This window comes from Lynx canadensis, chromosome D1, assembly GCF_007474595.2.
Source record: "Lynx canadensis isolate LIC74 chromosome D1, mLynCan4.pri.v2, whole genome shotgun sequence".
In the NCBI taxonomy this organism is placed as follows: Eukaryota; Metazoa; Chordata; class Mammalia; order Carnivora; family Felidae; genus Lynx; species Lynx canadensis.
In genome coordinates, this window is record NC_044312.2 from 99,235,303 (window position 1) to 99,259,369 (window position 24,067).

The 24,067-nt window shown below is 38.9% G+C and overlaps 1 protein-coding gene across 3 annotated transcripts in view; it reads right to left on the reverse strand.

Annotated features, from left to right (window-relative positions):
• Positions 1 to 24,067, reverse strand: part of CKAP5 (cytoskeleton associated protein 5) — a 115,297-nt gene that overhangs the window by 85,619 nt on the left and 5,611 nt on the right. The window contains exon 1 of one of the 3 annotated variants that reach the window (XM_030331550.1): positions 3,344 to 3,419. The exons of 1 other annotated variant lie outside the window; for it this stretch is intronic. The gene's annotated coding sequence lies outside the window, so the exon portion shown is untranslated. Of the gene's footprint in view, positions 1 to 3,084; positions 3,251 to 3,343; positions 3,420 to 24,067 lie in introns of those variants that run through there. One more of the 3 variants, XM_030331549.1, reaches the window with a different exon arrangement.

Here is a 24,067-nt window from a genome sequence, read left to right on the forward strand (position 1 = left end):
GCCTAAGTTCACAGGAGTGCAAGTAAGAAGTTTAAACAAATAATCATAATACAAAATATATTATGTGTGGAAACTGCTTTAAGCAAGGGATAAATAAGGATTATGGGAGTTCTAAGACAGGATTAAAAAAAAATTTTTTTTTAATGTTTATTCATTTTTGAGGGAGAGAACAGAGCATGAGCCAGGGAGGGGCAGAGAGAGAGGGAGACAGAATCCGAAGCAGGCTCCAGGCTCTGAGCTGTCAGCACAGAGCCTGATGCAGGGCTCGAATTGACTGTGAGATCATAACCTGAGCCGAAGTTGGATGCTCAACCAACTGAGCCACCCAGGCCTCCCTAAGACAGGATTAACCACCAGTAAGTGAGGTATGGTCAGCGAAAATCTCACAGAAAGGATGGTATCTGAACTCAGTGATTAATGAAAGGTGGGATTTCCAAAAAAACAGACAAACAAACAGAAGTAGAAGAGGAGATATTCTAGGCTGAGAAAATAAGAAAGGGAAAGTCTTAGAGACAGAAAAGTACAGAACATGTTCAAAGAACAATGAATGGCTCCATTTACCATAGTCTAAGACCAGAGAGGTAGACGAGGGTCAGGTCATGTAGAATCTTGAATATTAAGCTAAGCAGCAGATGCTGATGACTGCAGCAGGGCAATGACATAATCCTATCTACTTCAGAAAGATAAATCTATGTAGAATGGATTGGAAGGGAGAGAAAATAGACTCTTGCTAGAAAATTATCACAGTACTCCAGGACAAAGATAAATAGGAGCCAGAATTAGGGGTCTTAGGACTGGAAAGGATGGGCAGGGGAGACTGAAGGGAGTTACATTAAAGAAGGAGAATCCGTAAGCCTTAGCAAATAAGGATGTGGGAGTAGTTAGAGTCTAGTAGGAGGATCCAGTCTAGGTGACTGGGAGAACAGTAGTGTCAATGACATAAAAATGTCGGGAGTTCTGTATTGTTTATTTTGGGGGAATGGAGAAGAGGTGAGGAATATGATGAGTTTAGTTTTAGACTTGAGAAATATGATCTTCAAGTGACTGAAAATGTGGCACCAGGATTAAACAGAGGATTCTGGATTTTATAAACACAGACATAGGAAACCGAGTTGTCATTGCATAACAAGGTTTGATGCTTTAAGAGTAAATAAAACTGCCAACAAAGAGAAGCATTAATAAAATTAATTTGAACTATATATGATGCTTGCTATGGCTCATTCAATCTAGTCATACTACAAACGTTCATAACTTTCAATTATTCAGAGCTCTCAGGAGCCTTTACAACTAGCATGAAACAGAAGCAAAGGCAAGGAGGCCAGCTAAAATAAGTCTATTCCACGGAAATATTATAATCTTACATATTACTGTATCTAAAACATCTTCCAAAGAGCTCAAATACCACATAATCCACACTGCTGCTGAAAAGGTTTAGATGTAATTGTTTATTTTTAGACTAGAGATTAAGAAATGTTTCCAAGGTCTTATTAAAGGTAGAACTTAGAGGGGCGCCTGGGTGGCGCAGTCGGTTAAACGTCCGACTTCAGCCAGGTCACGATCTCGCGGTCCGTGAGTTCGAGCCCCGCGTCAGGCTCTGGGCTGATGACTCAGAGCCTGGAGCCTGTTTCTGATTCTGTGTCTCCCTCTCTCTCTGCCCCTCCCCCGTTCATGCTCTCTCTCTCTCTGTCCCAAAAATAAATAAACGTTGAAAAAAAAAATTTTAAAAAAAGGTAGAACTTAGAATAAATTTTGAACCGATTTTTCAGTTTAGTATTCAATTAAATAACAAATTACCTATTAAGTATATATTATTATAACATATAGACTCAAGCAATCTTCATTTTCTCATTCATCAATCAGCTAAAAGTAAGGCACCAAGAGATCAAGTCATGAGTAATGTTAGAGCTGGGCCTACAACCTAGATCTCCTTTCTCTCAGTCCACCAACTTGGCCGTACCATTCATGGGTCCAACTGGAGTATCCTTTTAAGTTCCTCTAACTTGACAGTCTATAAGAATGATCATAAAGCTACTAAACAGGCTGTTTCAGCTTTCTACTTGGGAAGAAGCCATGGCAGTGAAACCATTTTATGGCTAATTCCCAAGCTCTTGACCTACAAAAGCTCTTCGCTATCACAATACATGAGATCTGGATCTGATTACCATTCCTGGACTCTCACTTCTGGTTAAGGAAATGCTACTGCAGAAGCATAGAATAAGTGTGAGGGAAATTTGAAGAAAATGTCCACTCCAAAATCAGCTCCTTTGAATGACCAATGAAGTATGATAATAGACTCAAACAAAAAAAAAAAAAACAAAAAACAAACAAAAAAAGAAAGAAAAGAACTATAAAACAGGGAAATAGGGATAAAACAGAATACACAGGCAAGCCCAGAGAGCTTTACTCAAACCTTATATAGAAAGGACAAATGGATTAAAGAAGCATAACAATTATGTAACTGTCATAGAAAAGTTAAGATTTTTATTACTTGGCCAACCCAGACAAAAGCTCATCTCTAAGTACCAGTAACAAAAAGACAAACCCTTCCCCCTAAATTTAAAAACCTCACTGCCCTCAGGTAATTCCCATTAACAAGGACAAGTGTTACCCTCTTGCTGGAGTATTCTCCAGAAATCTGAACTGCTTCACTAGCAGTTATCTCAGGAAACTTGGGTGTGCTTGCTGTCCTAGTCCTGGGATGGTAGCCTCTCATAAATTCCTTCTGAAGGATAAAGAGCTGTCTCTGAGCGATCTCTTACACATCCTGCTATTCATATCAGCAGGACAGAAGATTAACTGAACTCTCCGGAGCAGATGATCACTGTTAATGTCTCCAAAAGAGGGACCCACAGCAACACAGGCCTCTGGGGAGTTGGAAAGCTAAAACCTGGCTGTGAATTAGGTCAACTTGGAGAGTTACTGCTCAACTCTACCAAGGTACCTGAAAATCTAATGCTTACTCATCCCTAAACTACCCAGGTCTCCAAATCCCAGGCGAAGGACCCAAGGCCCAGGACACTAGATCCAGCTCCACCCATCCAGCTCAATGGGGTTACACTCGAGTAAAAGCAAACCTCTCCTCACCGCAAGAGGAACCAGGCTGGGGCAAAGCCGGGTCGTGGACACAGCTCAACCACTGCATATCCAAACAAGCACCCTAGGGCCGCTGTCACCACCCAGAAGTAGAGCAGATGCCCCAGGCTTTAGCTCACTGCAGCCGGCATTGTTTACGCTCTTTCGCCACCTAAGCCTCTGATAGGCCAGGAAAGTCCCCTGCACTGTCCACCAGGACTTCCGGCACGGGCACGGGATGCTTGACCCCCGCCCGCAGTTTGACACTTACGCTCCCTGGGCAGGGAGAGGTCTGGGGGCCCTATGGTCCGAGCAGAATCAGCAGGAATACCCGGCGGGCCGTGGCGGCATTGGTGCGGAGGGCTGCTGAGAAACGCCTCCTCCAGGGGCGGGGCCCAGAGCTCTCAGTCAGAGTCCCCGCCCCACCTCGGTGCCCCTCCCAACACCCACTGAAGGCTTAAAGGAGCCGCATCTTAGTCCAGAGGTCTGCAGGACTCAGGGTGCTGCTTCTAGCCCACAGGGTTTTCAAGGCATGAGGCAAAAGAAGGACCAACTAGAAAGACTCCTCCCCGGTTGGGTGGGCCTCTTTTTTTGTTGGCAACACAGGCAACGTTCCCGAAACAAAGGAGGTGACCAGTTCTTATTATCACAATCCTAATCCCTCCTCCAGGGATGGAAAAAAAAAAATTGCTGCAGGCAATAGCCAAAGTATCTGGGTAAATATATAGCCCCCATTATGTAAGATGCTTATTCCATTAATTTGAGCAGTTAGTGTTCTTCAAATGGCAACTGAAAGAACCAGAAAGGAATTTGGGCAGCCTGCACTGATTCACCACCTCACCCTTTCTCTACCACAGGGGAAATCCCAGACAATGATAGAAGATGGGTAGGAAGGCAATAGGAGGAGAAATGGAAAACATTCTCCTCGTGAGCAAAATGTGCCAAGAACTGGCACAAGAATTCAAAAACTGACCAAGAATTCATCACATGTCCACGTAGATGAAGAAATCTTGCACACAAATACAATTGTGATGTGCAGCCATGCAATTTAATATGAAGAGTTCTTGAGAAAACTGTAGTAGAAACTGGATTAATATCTCTGGAGTTAAGTAATGGTCTCTGAGCCCTCCATAGGTTATCAGTGGGTTTTAACTTTCTTTTCATAGGAGGAATTTTTCCTCAATCTCAGTTTACAAGGTTCGACTGCATTTTGTGTCTCATACTGTCAGGAATATATTAAGCCTATATTAGCTGAATAAACACACCTTATTAAAGCCTTAAACCACCACCAGACAAGTATGGGAATCAGTTTAGTGAGGCAAAAGACCATTTTTTAAGTGCCCTAATAACATCCTCCATTTCAAACATGGGTTCAAGTGAAAATATAGATTCCAAAGGACAGGCAAGACTGCTCTGCTTACTAGGGAACGGACAGGTTACTTCTATTCTGAAGGTCTCTGAAGGTCTTAGAGAATTCTAGCATCAGGCTGCCAGTAAGAGAAATGGATTCAGATTAGAATAGTCTGATTTTCAACTGCCAAGAAAATCTCACTTTAAAGTGCATTTAACTGTGAATGATACTTTTGAATTAGGTAATTAAGACCGTTCATTCTATCCCCAGGAAGCATATCACACTATTCTGAGGGTAATGGTTTGCAGATCAGCCTCCCCATTAGATTGTGAGCACCTCAAGGGCAAGGGCTAGAATGTATCTTAATCACCCTTTACTCCCAGTGTGATACAAAATGAATATTCAATAAATATTTATCACAAAAATTATGACCAACACTTTCTTTGATACAGGAGTCCAGACAACCGTCAATAAGCATAGCACAGTGAATACAGGTGTGCATGCACACACACAAATGGCTAACACCCAGTGCTATGCATGTTAGTGAATTAAAAATTTAGAGAGAAAAGAAATCCACTGACTGTACAGCTTGATCTCAGACATGAGAGCTCAAGATTATTATTATTATTATTATACAGATTTATATCTGTCTCAAATACACATTTTATATAAATATTCCTGAATAATTCTTAGATATTTTACCAAATATAGTCTAAATATAGGCCATCTTATTTTGGTTACTGCTTTTTTCTTTACTATACCATGAAGAGAGTGAACTGGACATGTAAAACCTTTACAATTCAACTACCAGTTAGTAGTCTTCTCCATAACATGGGAATGTGAAACTGTTTAGGGAATGATTTGGTAAAAATTATATATAGAACATAGGAAAATGATAACAATTCATGTATTAGGAAGGTCGAGTGTGGGGGGGGGGGCGCCTGGGTGGCTCAGTCAGTTAAGCGACCGACTTCGGCTCAGGTCATGTCTCACTGTGTGAGTTTGAGCCCTGTGTGGGGCTCGTGCTGACTGTGTGGAGCCTGCTTGGGATTCTCTCTCTCTCTGTACCTCCCAACTTGTGCATGTGCTCTCTCTCTCTCTCTCAAAATAAATAAATAAACTTAAAAAAAACTTCAAGCCACAAGCATAATTTAAAAAAAAAACAAAAGGAAGGTGGGATTTCTTGTGCTTTTAAAATATCTTTTTTCATCCCAGGGTTTGGGAATTGAGCCCAACCTCTGGCTCCATGATGAACGCGGAGCTTGCTTTAAGATTCTCTCTCTGCTCCCCTCTCCCCTGCCCCCATACTCTCTCTAAAATAAAAAAGTATCTCTCTTTTTTCATTGTAACGTTTTTTTCTCTGTAACACATTAACATAGAAAAGAAAACTATTTAATGTGTGCATAACCATCAACGCAAAAGGGTTGTTTGTTTTTAAAGTTTTATTTATTTAAGTATCTCTACACCCAACATGGGGCTCGAACTCACGACTCTGAGATCAAGAGTTGCATACTTTTCTGACTGAGCCAGGCAGTCACCCCAGGAAAAGGAAGTTTTAAGCATTAACTGGAAATTTTCATTAGATCATATTTAATGAAAGAAAGAAGCCAAGTTAGTGACTAAGAGTATGGACTCTGGAGATAGAATGCTAGTTCAAATCCTGGTTGGAACCATTTATTAGCTGTGTGGCTTTAGACAAGCTGCTACCTTTCTGTGCTTCTGTTTTCTATATGTAAAATGGGAAAAAATAATAATATCTACCTCATTAAGTCATTAGGAGAATTAAACCAGTTAAGTTTATCATATTTATAAAGCACCTAGGACAGTGCCTATAATAAAGTGCTATATAGAAGTATTTGAGAAATAAAAAATATAATGTTCAACAAATACTGTCTACCTTTTCTGTCACATTCCTTTTAAAACTAAAAAGCAAATGCATACCATCAACTGCTCCCAGCTCTCTGTGTTCCCAGCTGTCAGAAAGAGATAATAACTCAGTTCTAGAGAGGGAGGAGAGATTCCCCAAGCTGAGAGCTTTCAAGTAAGGTTTATTAAGGTATAACTTACATACAATAACATTCACTCTTTTTAGTACATAGTTCTAGTTTTGGCAGTCACAGAGTATCATCACAATCAAGAACATCTCCCTTAGCCCAAAATATTTCCTGGTGCCCCCTTTGTAGTCAACCCCTCTCCCCTAGGCAACCACTGATCAGTATGCTGTTCTACAGTTTTGCCTTCTGCACGATGCCATATTAAAAAAAAAAAATCATACAGTGTGTAGTCTTTTGAGTACGGCTTTTTTCATAATACAATTGAGATCATCCATGTTGTTGCACAGATCAGCAATTTGTTCCTTTTTTATTGCTGAGTAATATTCCCTTGTATGGTCTAACACATTTTGCTCATCAATTTTACCAGTTACCAACATGTGGTTTGTGTCTAGCTTTTAGCAATTGTGAAAAAGACTACTACAGATTTTTATACAGACATAAGTTTTCAGTTCTGTTGGGCAAAAACCTAGAAGTGGGAAAGTTGAGTGATATGGTAAATGTATGTTTAATTTTATAAGTGCCAAAATGTTTTCCAAAGCGGCTATATGAACCACTCTGCAATCTTCCTCCACCAGCAATGTCTGAGAGTTCAAGTGTAACTGTATTATTACTCAGTACTAATTTCTAGTATGGCTCCATATTTTTATACCTATGAATTAAAGCCAGTTTTTTCTGCAATTTAGTTTTAATGGTTTGTAATGTCCTCTTCCATTTACAAACCAGTCATTGATCATTTGGTATGAATCTTAGATGCTACTTTATTAATACTTTCAAAGGGGTAGATCAATGAAAATTAGTCTTTCAAATCCCATCCAAAAGCAGTCAAATTTGGTCATTTTATCTGGATTGACAAACTACAAGGCTAAACAAATAGTACTCCTAGTAAGCAGAACAAACCAAAGCATATATTATATATCTGTCAGTTTAACTGGTTTTCCAACATTCAGATGGGCTTATCCATAGCCTAAGTAAAATTCCTCAACAATCTTATTACATAACAAGTCATATTAAACATGTTTATCAAAATATAATTCTCTTGAGTAGGAAACAAAAAGAAGCTTCAAGAAAATATTTTAAAACTTACCATAAATACTTGTCCACTATTTCAAAAAAAATGCTTTAAAAAGGAGGTGTGGAATTTTTTTGTAATTGTTGGTGAGCATGGAGAAACTGGTACATCCGTTTTGGAAAATATTTGTATTAACAACCCATTCCCAAGAGAACTGAGAGCACTACGTCCACACAAAAACTGGTTCATAAATGTTAATATCAACATTATTCATAATAGCCCCAAAGTGGAAACAACTCCCAAATCCACCAATTTATGAAAGGATAAACAAAATGTGGAATATCCTATCCATACAATGGAATATCATGCAGCCATAAAAAGGAATGAAATAGTATTATATGCTATTAACATAAGTTAACCTTGAATACATTATGCTAAGTGAAAGAAGCAAGGCACAAATAGCCGTATGTTGTATGATAACTTTGGTATAAAATGCACACATCAGGCAAATCCACAGGGACAGAAAGTAGAATGGCGGTTGCCAGGGGCTGGGGTGGGTGGAATGGGGAATGGCTGCTAATGGGTATGAAGTCTCTTTTTGGAGTGATGAAAATGTGCTGGAATTAGATACTGGTGATGGTTGCACAACCATGTGAATATGTTAAAAAAACCACTGAATTGTATGTACACATTAAAAGGATAAATTTTATGGTATGTGAATTATATCTCAATTAAAAAACTCATTGACAAGAGAATGGATAAACAAGCTGTGGTATATTCAGAAAAGATATTATACAGTAGTGAAAACAAATGAAGACAACTATTAGCAAAAACCTGCATGAATTTCACAAACCATAACTAGTACTAGAGAGCATACAGTATGATTACACAAACCCAAACAATATACTGTTTAGGAATGTATACATTTTTTTTTTAATTTAAAAGAAAAATATAAGGAGGATAATGCTGAAAACTTAGCATAGTGAAAAAAGCAGGGAATTAAACCCAGGATGCAATCCAGGAGGACTGCACAGGATATTGGTAATGATCTATTTCTTAAACTGGGTGGTAGGATGATGGGCGTTTCTTTTTCAAATTTATAACATAAATAATATATTATATTTAAAATATATTAAATACTCCAGGAGCTTAAAAATGAAAGAAAAAAAAAAGCTCTGCCTCTTGTTAGTAGGATTTTATAATTTAAAAAGTTACATTCCATAGTGTTCAGGTAGAAGTGTAAGAAGGCACTTTTTTTTTTTTTCCAATATGAGAGGAGCACTGGGCTGGAAAGAAGAAAATTTATATTCCCAAATCCCTGTTCTACCATAAGTTTCTACCATAAAGCTGTGAAACTTTAGGAAGGTCATTGAATCTTTGGAGGCTTCAGTGTTGTCATGCATAAGACAAGGAGTTTGTATTAACAGCTCTCCCACCTCTAAACTTTTGAGACCATGCTCCACAACCACTATTTGTATATGATAAACAACATGCTTGCAATTCCAAGTTCTTCAGTACTAAGATATCTGCAGCTAATGTTAAATGTTTGGAAAGTGCTTCTACTTCAGTGGTAAAATCTCATAGCCTCATTCTCTTTGGCCCTTGGTTAAATTACTACAAAGGGATGGTAACGGTTGTACTGATAATCCAAAACCACAGTTTGCATACATGTGGATTCTACCATCATTTTCCCTTTCCAGGCAATCTCACCCTGGTAGAATAGATTTTGTCCCCAGGCCAAAAAGAAGGGATTCACACAAGCCACTCAAAAAGCACAATTTTAATCATCAGTCTCTTATGCCTGGCAAAGAAAGTAATGTGGTAAAAGATAAAAACACTGATTCAAGAAGTCAGGAATATGAACTATATTTCCTTCTCCATATACAGAGTACTGGGAAGGACAGTTTCTGAGTCATCTAGTCACATCTAGCACAATTTGTGGCACCAAGAAGTCAGTATCACTTTCAGAGCAGGCCTTCCCTCCTATGGCTTCTACTCAGGGCACCACACCCAGTTAAACATTCTACTATCAACCATCACTCAAAGGGGATTTAAAAGTGATACATTAAAAGCCCAGGAGAGATGGCTTCACTGGAGAATTCTCTAAAACATTTAAAGAAGAATTAACACCAATCCTGGAACTCTTCCAAAAATTTGAAGAGGAGAGAACATTTTCAAACTCATTCTATGAGGCCAGAATTACCCTGATATGAAAGCCAGACAAAGACACTGCAAGAAAACTACAGACCAATATTGTTGATAAAATACTGATGCAAAAATCCTCAAAATACTAGCAAACTGAGTCCAACAGCACATTAAAAACATACACCATGCCCAAGTGGAATTTATTCCTGGAATGCAAGAATGGTTCAACATACCAAAATCAATCAACATAATACACCATAACTCATTACAAGAATGAAGGACAATTCCGATTCTGTGTCTCCCTCTCTCTCTGCCCCTCCCCCGTTCATGCTCTGTCTCTCTCTGTCCCAAAAATAAATAAACGTTGAAAAAAAAAAATTAAAAAAAAAAAAAAAAGGGGCGCCTGGGTGGCGCAGTCGGTTAAGCGTCCGACTTCAGCCAGGTCACGATCTGGCGGTCCGTGAGTTCGAGCCCCGCGTCAGGCTCTGGGCTGATGGCTCAGAGCCTGGAGCCTGTTTCCGATTCTGTGTCTCCCTCTCTCTCTGCCCCTCCCCCGTTCATGCTCTGTCTCTCTCTGTCCCAAAAATAAATAAACGTTGAAAAAAAAAAATTAAAAAAAAAAAAAAGAATGAAGGACAAAGCCCACATGATCATCTCAATTGATGCAATAAAAAGCATTTGACAAGATTTAACACCCTCAATGATGAAAACACTCAAACAAGGAATATAAGGAGGCTACCTCAACATAATAAAGGGCATTTATGAAAAGCCCATAGCTAACATCATACTCGGTGGTGAAAGACTGAAAGCTTTTCCTATAGATCAGGATACCTATTGTAGCCATTCCTATTCAATACAGTACTGGAAGTCTTAGCCAAAAGAGTTAGGCAAGAAAAAGAAATAAAAGGCATCTAAATTGGAAAGGAAGAAGTAAAATTCTCTGTTTGCAGATGACATACTTTTATATGTAGAAAGCCCTAGAGACTCCACAAAAGAAAATCTGAGAATAAATGTATTCAGCAAACTTGCAGGATACAAAATCAACACACAAAAACACATTGTGTTTGTATACACTAACAATGAACAATCTGCAAAGGACATTAAGAACACAACCCCACTTAAAATAGCATCAAAAAGAATACAATGCTTTTGGTTAGGAATAAACCTAACCCAGGAGGTGAAACTGAAATTAAAGAAAATACAAATAAATGGAAAGACATCTCACATCCATGGATTGAAAAACTTAGTTACTAAGATGTCCATACTCCTAATAGACTCAACACAATTCCTATCAACCCCAACAGCATTTTTTTGCAGAAATAGAAAAATTCATCTTAAAATTCATATGGAATCTCAAAGGACCCCGAATAGCCAAAATAATTTTGAAAAAGAAAAACACTGGAGGACTCATACTTCCTGATTTCAAAACATTACAAAGCTACAGTAATCAAAACAGTGTGGTACTAGTATACAGACAAATAGACCAATAGAACAGAAAACCCAGAAATAAACCCTCATGTGTAGGGTCAAGTGATCTTTGAGAAGGGTGCAAAGGCCACTCAATGGGGACAAAGCAGACTCCTTATGAAATAGCACTGTGAAAAAAATGGATATCCACATGCAAAAGAACAAAGTTGGGACTCTTATCTCATACTATATACAAAAATTAATTTGAAATGATTAAAGCCCTAAGTGTAAGATCTGTAACTATAAAATTTCTAGAAGAAAAACATAGAGGAAAAGCTTCATTACACTGAAATGGGCAATGATTTCTTAGATGTGATACCAAAAGCACAAGCAACAAAAGCAAAAAAGACAGTTGGGACATCAAACTTAAAAACTTTTGTGTATCAAAGGACACAACAGAGTAAAAAAGCAACTTACAGAATGGAAGAAAATATCTCCGAATCATATATCTGATAAGGGGTTAATATCCAGAAGACAGAAAGACCTCCTACAACAACAAAAACCCAAATACCCCATCTAAAAAAAAATGGGCAAAAGAACTGAATAGTCAGTTCTCCAAGTATGATATACAAATGGCCAACAGCATATGAAAAGATGCTCAACATCACTAATCATCAGAAAAATACAAATCAAAACCACCATGAGATAAACTTACACCCATTAGGATGATTACTATATTAAATAATAATAATAATTGGCAAGAATGTAGAGAAATAGGAACCTTTGCACACCATTGGTAGGACTGTAAAATGGTTCAATTGCTATGGAAAATGGTAGAGGTTGCTCAAAACATTAAAAATTGGATACCGTATTACTATATGATTCAGAAATCCCATTTCTGAATGTGTATATATATATGTGTGTATATATATATGTGTATGTGTGTGTGTGTATATATATATATATATATATATCCAAAAGAATTAAAAGTTGGGTCTCAACATGATTTGTACACCCATGTTCAAAGCAGCACTATTCACAATAGCCAAGAAGTAGAAGCAACACAGATGTCCACTGGAGAAGGAATGGATAAACAAAATGTAAAATATATACATACAGTGGAATACAAGACTTAAAAAGGAAGGAAACCCTGTTACACACTACAGTGTGAATGAACGGAGAACATTACACTAAGGGAAATAAACCAGTCACAAAAAAGACAAATACTGTATAATTCCACTTACATGAGGTATCTAAACTAGTAAAATTCATAGAAACATAAAGTAGAAGGACGGTTATCAGGGGCTGGGGGAAGAGGGAAAGGGAATGTATAGATTCAGATTTACAAGATGGGAACAAAATTCTGGAGATATGTTTCACAACAATGTGGATGTACTTAATTTAAAATGCACTTAGGGGCAGCTGGGTGGCTCAGGTCATGATCTCGTGGTTCATGGGTTCTAGCCCTGAGAAGGGCTCTGCACTGGTGGTCTGCTTGGGATTCTCTCTCCTCCTCCTCCTCCTCCCCCTCCTCCTCCTCCTCCTCCCCCTCCTCCTCCTCCTCCCCCCTGCTCTCTCTGTCGCTCTCTCAAAATAAATAAAACATTTTTTAAAAGTGTACTTACACCCGAAAAACAAATAACCCAGTGAAGAAATGGGCAGAAAACATGAATAGACACTTCTCTAAAGAAGACATCCAGATGGCCAACAGGCACATGAAAAGATGTTCAGCGTCGCTCCTTATCAGGGAAATACAAATCAAAACCACACTCAGGTATCACCTCACGCCAGTCAGAGTGGCCAAAATGAACAAATCAGGAGACTATAGATGCTGGAGAGGATGTGGAGAAACGGGAACCCTCTTGCACTGTTGGTGGGAATGCAAATTGGTGCAGCCGCTCTGGAAAGCAGTGTGGAGGTTCCTCAGAAAATTAAAAATAGACCTACCCTATGACCCAGCAATAGCACTGCTAGGAATTTATCCAAGGGATACAGGAGTACTGATGCATAGGGGCACCTGTACCCCAATGTTCATAGCAGCACTCTCAACAATAGCCAAATTATGGAAAGAGCCTAAATGTCCATCAACTGATGAATGGATAAAGAAATTGTGGTATATATACACAATGGAATACTATGTGGCAATGAGAAAAAATGAAATATGGCCTTTTGTAGCAACGTGGATGGAACTGGAGAGTGTAATGCTAAGTGAAATAAGCCATACAGAGAAAGACAGATACCATATGGTTTCACTCTTATGTGGATCCTGAGAAACTTAACAGGAACCCATGGGGGAGGGGAAGGAAAAAAAAAAAAAGAGGTTAGAGTGGGAGAGAGCCAAAGCATAAGAGACTGTTAAAAACTGAGAACAAACTGAGGGTTGATGGGGGGTGGGAGGGAGGGGAGGGTGGGTGATGGGTATTGAGGAGGGCACCTTTTGGGATGAGCACTGGGTGTTGTATGGAAACCAATTTGTCAATAAATTTCATAAAAAAAAAAAAAAAGAAAATTTCTGAGTAACAATGTGACTTCAAATATCATAGTAAGTTCCTTGAAGGGAAAAAAAATTGTCAGTTCTGAAATTAAATAAAGTAATGGAACCATAGAATTAAAAATAAAATAAAATAAAATAAAATAAAATAAAATAAAATAAAATAAAATAAAAAGTGTACTTAATTATGGGGTGCCTGGGTGGCTCAGTTGGTTAAGCATCAGACGACTCTTGATCTCAGCTCATGATCTCAGGATTGTAAGTTCGAGCCCTTTGTTGGACTCTGTATTCAGGGCTCTGTGCTGGGCATAGAGCCTACTAAAATAAAATAAAATAAAATAAAATAAAATAAAATAAAATGTACTTAAAAATGGTAGTTTTTGTGTGTTGCATGTTTTTATAACTTTTAAAAAGTGAGCCACTCATGCATTCAATAAAATGCTCTGCAACTATTAAAAAAAGATGAAGACTAAACATTCATGTGGAAGAAATACATTAAATTTTTAAAAGAAAATTGGAAGGCTGTATATGAAGTCATTTTTGCATTTAGTAAAACCATATAGAGGGCTGTACACATTGGTAGTAGGCTGATAACGACCCCCCAAAATACTAGATTTTAATCCCTAGATTTTGTAAATGTCACTTCATTTGGTAACATTGTCTTTGCAGCTGTGATGAAATTAAGGCTCATGAGATAGGGAGGTTATCCTGAATTATCTGAATGGGCCCTAAATGCAATCACATGCATCCTTGTAACAGGGAAGTAGGGAAATTTGACACACACGTAGGAGAAGGCCACATAAAGGCAGAGAAGAGCAAGATTAGAAAAGGCTGAAGTGATATGACACGAGTTAGGGAATACCAACAGCCAACCCAAGAGCAAGGAAGGGATTCTCCCAGAGAGCCTTTGGAGGAACATGGCCCTGCCTTAGTTTTAGCCCCCAGAAGACTCATCCTAAATTGTGTTGGACTTCTGGGCTCCAGAACAGTGAGAGAAAAAATTTTTGTTGTTTTAAGCCACCACATTTGTGATAATCTGTTACAGCAGCCATACAAAACAAATGCAACATTGTACATGTTTGAAATCACATACACGTTTTTTGGAAGGATCCACAGAAAATTGTTAAAACAATGGCTATTTCTAAGCAGCACATCTATGGGGCTGGCTGAAGAACTTTTACTTTTCACTTTCATACCTAGCCATTTCTTTTTAAAACAAAAACAAGCTTCAATGTTTTTAAAAGCTCTAAAACTTTAAAACTCCACGTGGAACCTTGAAGCTGGTTCTATCTCTACTCATCCCATAAGCTAAGCCTCACTTCTCCCCCTTAACATTTTTTGGGCATCGTATCTCCTTTGAAAGAAGCAACCAAATTTTGTTTATTACCCTGCATCTAGCAGAGTGCTTGGCACTCTAACATAACTCCTAAAATGGCATCATTTCATCAAACCATAGAAGTCTTAAATATATAATAAATGTGTTCCTTGAGTTATTTATAAATAGAATTTTGTATGTTGAATGTGTATTTCAAATGTCAGGAAAACAATATATTTAATGGAATTCTGAAGTAAACTTTTTCAAAGTGAGAAATCACTCAGCGATAAATTTTGAAATTTTATGAGTTTTGCCACTGTTTTCTTGGTTACCCATTTTTTTTTTTATTATAAAATCCATTAAAAGAGGGTAATTTTAATTTTAGACTCTTTCACTTTGGCAAAGCCAAGGCAGAAGAACAGTTGTTTGCAATAAATCTAATTGTACAGAGCTCCAGTCTCTAAACCTGTCATGTTGGGCTCTGAAGTTAGATCTGAATTCTAAAACTTGCTTTGTCACACATTAGCTGAGTCTCAGTTTCATCATCTGTCCTAACAGTACCACTTTCATGTGGTTCCTTATTTAATACACACTTCTGGAGCATTCACCATGGGCCAGGCACTATTCTAAGCATTTAAATTACTGACTCATTTAAATTGTTAGAACTCTGAACCTGATACTATTATCCCCATTTTACAGACAAAGAAACTGAGGCAAAGAGATTAAGCAAATTTGCCTAAGGTAATCCAACTAAATGTAAAAATTAAATGAAATTTGGCCTTATACATGTTAAGAATCCTCCCTTAATATCCACATTATTCCCCTGCTCCACAAGTACACGTGCTTGGCAGATCAGGTGAGGTTACTGTTAGGCACTCAGCTAATGTGCTGAATACAGGTAGTACAATACGGTAGCCCAGGGGCCAGCTACTATGAGGGTGTAACAGAGGCACCTAATCTACACTGAGGGGTCAGGGAGGGTCTCCCTGAAAAAGTGATACAGGCATACCTCACCTTACTGCACTTTCCAGATACTGTGGTTTTTACAAATTGAAGGTTTGTGGCAACTCCGCATCAAGCAAGTCTATCAGCACCATTTTTCCAATAGCATTTACATCACCCCATATCTATGTCACATTTTGGTCATTCTCACAATGCTTCAAACTTTTCCATTTTTATTATTATATTTGTTACAGTGATCTGTGATCAGTAATCTGATTTTTTGTTTTGTTTTTTTTGATCAGTGATTTTTATTTATTTATTTTTTAACGTTTATTTTTGAGACAGAGAGAGATAGAGCATGAATGGGGGAGGGTCAGAGAGAGAGGGGGAGACACAGAATTTGAAACAGGGTCCAGGCTCTGAGCTGTCAGCACAGAGCCCGACGCGGGGCTCGAACCCACAAACTGCGAGATCGTGACCTGAGCTGAAGTCGGACGCTTAGCCGACTGAGCCACCCAGGCGCCCCTGGATCAGTGATTTTTGATGTTACTATTGTAATTGTTTTGGGGCACCACGAACCACACCCATACAAGACAGCAATCTTAATTGATAAATGTTGTTCGTTCTTTCTTTCTTTTCTTTCTTTCTTATTTTTTGAGAGAGAGAGAGACAGAGACAGAGAGAGAGAGAGACAGAGAGAGAGAGAGAGAGAGGGAAAATGAGCGAGCAGGGGAAAGGCAGAGAGAGTATCTAGAGCAGGCTCCATTTCCAGCGCAGAGCCCAACGCAGAGCTCGGTCTCACAACTGTGAAATCATGACCTGAGCCAAAATCAAGAGCTGGGTGCTTGGGACGCCTAGGTGGCTCAGTTGGTTGAGCGTCTGACTTTGACTCAGGTCATTCTGACTTCGACTCAGGTCATGATCTCACAGTCTGTGGGTTCGAGCCCCACGCTGGGGTCTGTGCTGACAGCTGGGAGCCTGAAGCCTGATTCAGATTCTGTGTCTCCCTCTCTCTCTACCCCTCTCCCAGTTGCGTTCTCTCTCAAAAATAAACAAACATTAAAAAAAATTAAAAAAAAAAAACAGTTGGATGCTTAACCTACTGAGCCACCCAAGCACTCCAATGTTGTTGTGTTCTGAATGCTCCACCAACTGGCCTCTCTTAGAACCTCCCTATTCTCACTCTCTCCTCAGGCCTCCTCCCTATTCTCTGAGACACAACAATACTGGAATTAGGCCAATTAATAACCCTACAATGACTTCTAAGTATTTAAGTGAAAGGAAACCTTGCATGTTTCTCACTTTAATACATTTATCCATCCATCCATCCATTTTTTTTTTTTAAGTAAACTCTACACCCAACATGTGACTTGAACCCTGAGATCAAGTGTCACATGTTCTACCGACTGAACCAGTCAGGCGCCCTGCATGTTTCTCACTTTAAATCAAAAGCTAGAAACGATTAAGCTTAGTGTGGAAGGCACATCCAAAGCCAAGATAAGCCAAAAGCTAGACCTCTTATGCCAGTTAGCCAAATTGTGAATGCAGAGAGAAAATTCTTGAAAAAACATTAGAAGTGCTACTCTAGTGAATACACATACGATGAGAAAGCAGAACAGTCTTACTGCTGATATGGAGAAAGTTTTAGTTGTCTGGATAGAAGATCACACCAGCTACAACATTCTCTTAAGCCAAAGCCTAATCAAGAGCAAGTCCTGACTCTCTTCAATTCTATGAAGGCTGAGAGAGGTAAAGCTGTAGAAGTCTAAAGCTAGCAGAGGTTGGTTCATGAGGTTTAAGGAGAGTCATCTCCGTAACACCAAAGGACAAAGTAAAGCAGCAAGTGCTGACAGAGAAACTGCAGAGAGTTATCCACAAGTTCTAGCTACTAATGAAGGTAGCTACACTAAACAACAGATTTTCAGTGTGGATGAAACAGCCTTCTATTGAAAGAAGACATCATCTAGGACTTTCATAGCTAGAGAGGAGAAGTCAATGCCTGGCTCCAAAACTTCAAATGACAGGCTGACTCCTGTTAGGGGTCAATGTAGCTGGTGACTTTAAGTTAAAGCCAATGTTCATTTACCATTCTGAAAATGCTAGGCCCCTCAAGAACTATACTAAATCTATTCTGCCTGTGCTTTACAAATCGAAAAACAAAGCCTAGATGACAACATCTGTTTACAACATGGTTTACCAAACATTTTAAGCCCACTGTTGAGACCTACTACTCAGAAAAAAAGATTCCTTTCAAAATACTACTGCTCATTGGCAATGCACCTAGTCACTCAAGAGCTCTGATGGAGATACACAAGATTAATGTTTTCATGCCTGCTAACACAGTATCCATTCTGCAGTCCATGGATCAAGCAGTATCTTTGACTTTGAAATCTTGTTATTTATCAAATACATTTCATAAGGCTGTAGCTGCCATAAGATTCCTCTGATGGACCCAGGCAAAGTAAGTTGAAAATGAAAACCTTCTGGTAAGGATTCACCATTGTAGATGCCATTAAGAACATTCGTGATTTGGGGTGTTTGGGTGGCTCGGTTGGTTAACCGTCTGACTCTTGATCTCGGCTCAAGTCACGATCTCACAGTTTGTGAGATCAAGCCCTGTATTGGGTTCTGCGCTGACAGTACAGAGCCTGCTTGGGATTCTCTCTCTCCCTTTCTCTCTCAAAATAAACAAACTTAGGAAAAAAAAAAAAAGAACATTCATCATTCATGGGAAGAGGTCAAAATACCAACATTAACAAGAGTTTGGAAGAAGTTGATTCCAACTCTCATGGAGGACTCTGAGGGGTTCAAGACTTCAGTGGAGGAAGTAACTGCAGATGTGGTAGAAAGAACAAGAGAAATAGAATCAGAAGTGGAGCCTGAAGATGTGACTGAATTGCTGCAATCTCATGATAAAACTTTAATGGATGAGGAATTGCTTATGAGTGAGCAAAGAAAGTGGTTTCTTGAGATAGAATCTACCCCTGTTGAAGATGTTGTGAAAGTGTTGAAATGACAACAAAGAATTTGAAATATCACATAAACTTAATTGATAAAGCAGCAGCAGGGTTTGAGAGGACGACTCCTAATTTTGAAAGAAGTTCTACTGTGGGTAAATGTTATCAATAAGCATCACATGCTACAGAGAAATTGTTTATGAAGGAAAAGTCAATCAATGCAGAAAACTTCATTGTTGTCTTATTTTAAGAAACTGCCAAAGCCACTCCAGCCTTCAGCAGCCAGCACCCTGATCAGTCATCAGCTATCAACATTGAGGTAAGACCCTCTACCAGTGAAAAGATTACAGACTGTCGAAAGCTCAGGTGCTGGTTAGCATTGTTTAGCAACATATTTTAATTAAGGTATGCACACTGTTTTTTTAGATATTAACATTGCACACTTAACAGACTATAGTGCAGTATAAACATAACTTTTATATGTGCTGGGAAACCAAAAACTTCATGACTTACTTTATTGTGATATTCACTTTATTGCAGTGGTCTGGAACTGAACCTGCAGTATCTCTGAGGTATGCCTGTCATTAAGGCTGAGAACTAAAGGAAATTAATAGGAGTTAGCCAGGCAAAGCCATAATACACAGGGATAATAGAGAATGTTACAGGCATGTGTGTGAAAGCCCAAAAGAGATGAACAAAAGAACAGAAATGTAACTCAAATGACCAAATGGGCTAAAAAGGGCCATATTATACAAACCCAGTGACTTATGCAAGGAAGACTATTAACAAAATGCCTGGCAAATACTAAACACTCAAGAAATGGTAGCTACCAGGGGCGCCTGGGTGGCTCAGTCAGTTGAGCGTTCGACTTCGGCTCAGGTCATGATCTCATGGTTCGTGGGTTCAAGTCCCATGTAGGGCTTTATGCTGACAGCTCAGAGCCTGGAGCCTGCTTCAGATTCTGCGTCTCCCTCTCTGTCCCTCTCCTGTGCACACTCTGTCCCTCTCTCTCTTTCTCTCTCAAAAATAAACAAACATCAGGGGCACTTGGGTGGCTCAGCCAGTTGAGTGTCCGACTTCAGCTCAGGTCATTATCTCACGGTCCATGGGTTCGAGCCCCACATTGGGCTCTGTGCTGACAGCTCAGAGCTTGGAGCCTGCTTTGGATTCTGTGTCTCCCTTTCTCTCTGCCCTCTCCAGCTAGTGCTCTGTCTCTCAAAAATAAATAAACGGAAAGAAAGAAAGAAAGAAAGAAAGAAAGAAAGAAAGAAAGAAAGAAAGAAAGAAAGAAAGAAAGAAAGAAATGGTAGCTACCATTATTGTGTTGTTATAAGTGTATCCCAGTCATTCAGAGATTTTAGTTTCTGTTCAGACTTAACCTCATATTTCAGCCTTCTGGTCCAAGAAAGACCTAAGTTAGCAAAGAACTCTTAGGACCAAGAAACATTAAGTCTCTTTTAAAACAAACTGCTTCTTTCAGTATGCAAGTAATCTATTCCTTTTTATCCTATAGAAAACAGATTTACCATTAATTAAAAAGTAAATGCCATTTTATAATACTCAAAGGGACTGTCCATATTTTGCTTGGACAGATTTCCCATATTAAACATTGCTCAAAATAAGCAGGCAGTCCTCTAAAATGTAAAAAATGATTTTATTTACTGCACAGAGATTTCTGATAGGAGATTTAGTCTTTACTACTAAATGAAGCACTCATGCTAGTTCTAGACTAAGAGGTTTTCATGAGACCTTAAAAAAAAAAAAAAAAGTGTGGGGGCCGCCTGTGTGGCTCAGTCAGTTAAGCATCAGACTCTTGATTTCGGCTCAAGTCAAGATCTCACCGTTGGAGCCCCGTGTCAGGCTCTTGGCTATCAGAGACTGTTTGGGATTCCTTCTCTTCCTCTCTCTGCCCCTCCCCTGCTCACTCTCTCTCTCTCCCTCAAAAATAAAAAATAAAAAATAAAAAAAGAAGGGTGCTATTACAGTACTGAAAAATTTTTTTTAACTTTTTTTTTTAAATGTTTCTTTATTTTTGAGAGAGAGAAAGAAACAGAGTGTGAGTTGGGGGGAGGAGGGCAGCAGGGAAGAGGGGAAGACAAAGAATCCAAAGCAGGGTCCAGGCCCTGAGCTGTCAGCACAGAGCCCACCGTGGGGTTCAAACCCATGAACCATGAAATCATGACCTGAGCCCAAGTCAGATGCTTAACCGACTGAGCCACCCAGCCACCCCCCAAAAAAATTCTTAAAATCTATAAATGAGAGACTTCATACTACAAGTAGATAAGGACACAAAATGATTTTTAAAAAACACTGTGGAGGGGTGCCTGGGTGGCTCAGTCGGTTGAGCATCCGACTTCGGCTCGGTCATGATCTCGTTGTCCATGAGTTCGAGCCCCGCATCAGGCTCTGTGCTGACAGCTCGGAGCCTGGATGGAGCCTGCTTCAGATTCTGCATCTCCCTCTCTCTGCCCCTCCCCTCCTCATGCTCGCGCCCTCTCTCTCTCTGCAAAAATATACTTAAAAAAAAAAAAAAAAAAAGAATGCATTTTAAAAAAACACTGTGGAATAAATATGAAAAATAAAACGTAAAACAACAAAACTGATTAGGGAGTGAGTGTTCTAGACAGCCAAGGTGGCCAGATAGGAAAGGTCTATCCCTGAAACAACTACTTTGTGTAACTTTTTTTCATATAAATCGGAGAAAACACCTAAGCTTCCCAGTCTTTTTAAAGTATACTAACAATCATTTAAACTTTTCAGGAGAATCCACTACTGCCACAGAGATATGAAGGACTCTTACACCAAATCTAAATGGTTCCAATGCCTTTTTTGAATTTTTACATTTTGTAGCTTTACTTCCTCAACTCTTTTAATCAAGCTAACACTTCTAGTTAGCTTGTAGCAGTGCTGCCTTTTTAATTTTAGCTCTTGATTTAAAGAACCAAGTAGGCTGAAACTGCATAAGAGGGAGCAGGATCTACCTGAGGGAAGTCAATAAAATTTGAGATACCTACTTAGGCTGCTGAAAAGACTTTTGTGGTTTATTTCCTGGTAGTTGACTTTCAGATAAATAAAAATGCTACTTTAAGTCTTATGACTGAAAAATGAAAAAAAGAAGTCATCCACATTAAACAAATAAATTTCAATACTTGAAACTATTCATTTTTTCTCATATTTTTATAAATTTTTTTAATGTTTATTTATTTCTGAGAGAGAGAGAGAGAGACAAAGCATGAGCAGGGGAGGGGCAGAGAGAGAGGGAGACACAGATCTGAAGCGGGCTCCAGGCTCTGAACTGTCAGCACAGAGCGTGACGCAGGGCTCGACCCATGAACCACAGGATCATGACTCGAGCCAAAGTCTGATGCACCCAGGTGCCCCATTTTTTTTTCTCATCTTTATAGAAAGGATCTAAAAATCACTTTTATTTAATAACAAATCCGTAAGAAATATAACTAAAAGATCAAAGAAGTAGGGCTCTTATTTCTTAATAAAATAACGAAAATCATGCTTGAAGAGACAAGGTCAAGAGACAGGAGGTCACCATGGTTTATCTGACACCATGTCGATGCCAAAAACATACGACCATTCTAACTAAGTCAGAATTTATGCTTTGAATACATTTCCAAACAAAGATCATATCCCAGGTCAAACAACTGCTATTACCAGGTCATGAAAAATAATGATTTCCGTAGCACTTAAAAAGTGTTAATCAGGGGGGAAAAGTTAGATCTCAGTAAAAAGCCAATTATAAAGAGGACATTTGTTTGGGACATAAGTTTCCTCTAAAAGTTGGTGAGAACTGTAGGTATTCATGCTTAGCCTAATATAAATACAGCTAGAAAGATACAGAAACAATTATATGTGTGTACATATACATAAGTTAGCAAACATACATATATTACCTAGCTCTGTCCGTTGAGAGGGTCTAGGAATAATGACACCCCAGCAATGAGCACATGGAGCACCCAGATGTTGGTTTCTATAAATCACTGTCCAATGACAGGAACCAACGCTCCTTGGAGAAATGGCTGATTCTGGGTCTGGAGCAGGGAAAATATAAGATGAATCTGGGGCATTTTGTAGTACTAGAAAGTAAGGAAATGCTCAAAATGAAAAAAAGGATGGAGGCATATCAAAGGGACACAGGAGCCAACCTGAAAGACTTCCCAATGGCCAAAGCTGGAAAACTGAGCAAAAACTAAAAAATACAGAATTAGATTATAACTAAAGTACAAAACAGATACACTGATACTGACAAATGGTTGAATAAAGAAATAAATGGGGGAGAAGAGACAAATCTTCCTTTCAATATTCCAAATAATAAATGTAGATATTCTTCCCTCCAGGAAGTGTAACTTAAGTCCTCCACCCACTTTGAGGGTGAGCTAGACTTAGTGATCTACTTCCAAAGAATTCAGTATAGAAAAGGAAAAATAGTTGGGGCATCTGGGTAGCTCAGTCGTGTTTGAGTGTCTGACTTTGGCTCAGGTCATGATCTCACAGTTCATGAGTTCGAGCCCCACATCAGGCTGTCTGCTGTCAGCATGGAGCCTGCTTTGGATCCTCGGTCTCTCTCTCTCTCTGCCCCTCCTCCACTGGTTCTCTCTCTCAAAATAAGTAAATAAACTTAGGGGGAAAAAAATAAACTTAAAAAAATAAGGGAAAATATATTTAAAAAAAAAAGAAAGGGAAAAACAGTAACCTCACATATTAACATGGCAAACACTACCTTAACCAAATGATCAGTCATCATTAGTGATTATCATATGGATGTCACATATCCCGATATGAAATGATGGTATTCTGTGGCATTCTTTCCAAAAACATACAACTCTTGTCTAATAATGAGAACAATATCAGACAAGCTCAAAAGGAGGGACATTACACAAAATAACTGGCCAGTATTCCCCAAAACTGTCAAAGTCATGAAGACAAGAAAAGACTGAAAGACAAAAACCACATGCAATGGGCTACCCTGGACTGGACCAGAAGCAGAAAGGAGATACAAATGGAAAAACTGTAGAAATTCAAACAAAATCTGGAGTTTAGCAAAAAGTAATGTATCAGTTGTTGGTTTCTTAGTTTTAACAAATGTGCCATGTGAGACATTAACAATAGGGAACTGAGTGAGAGGTATATAGGAATTCTATGTATCATCTTTGTAACTTTTCTGAGTATCTAAAATTATTACAAAACAAAAAGTTTATTTAAGTTAATTCCTCTAAAAGACTCTATAATTTTCTCTTCAAAAAAGTCAGTATCATGGGGCATCTGGGTGGCTCAGTCGGTTAAGCGTCTGACTTTGGCTCAGGTCATAATCT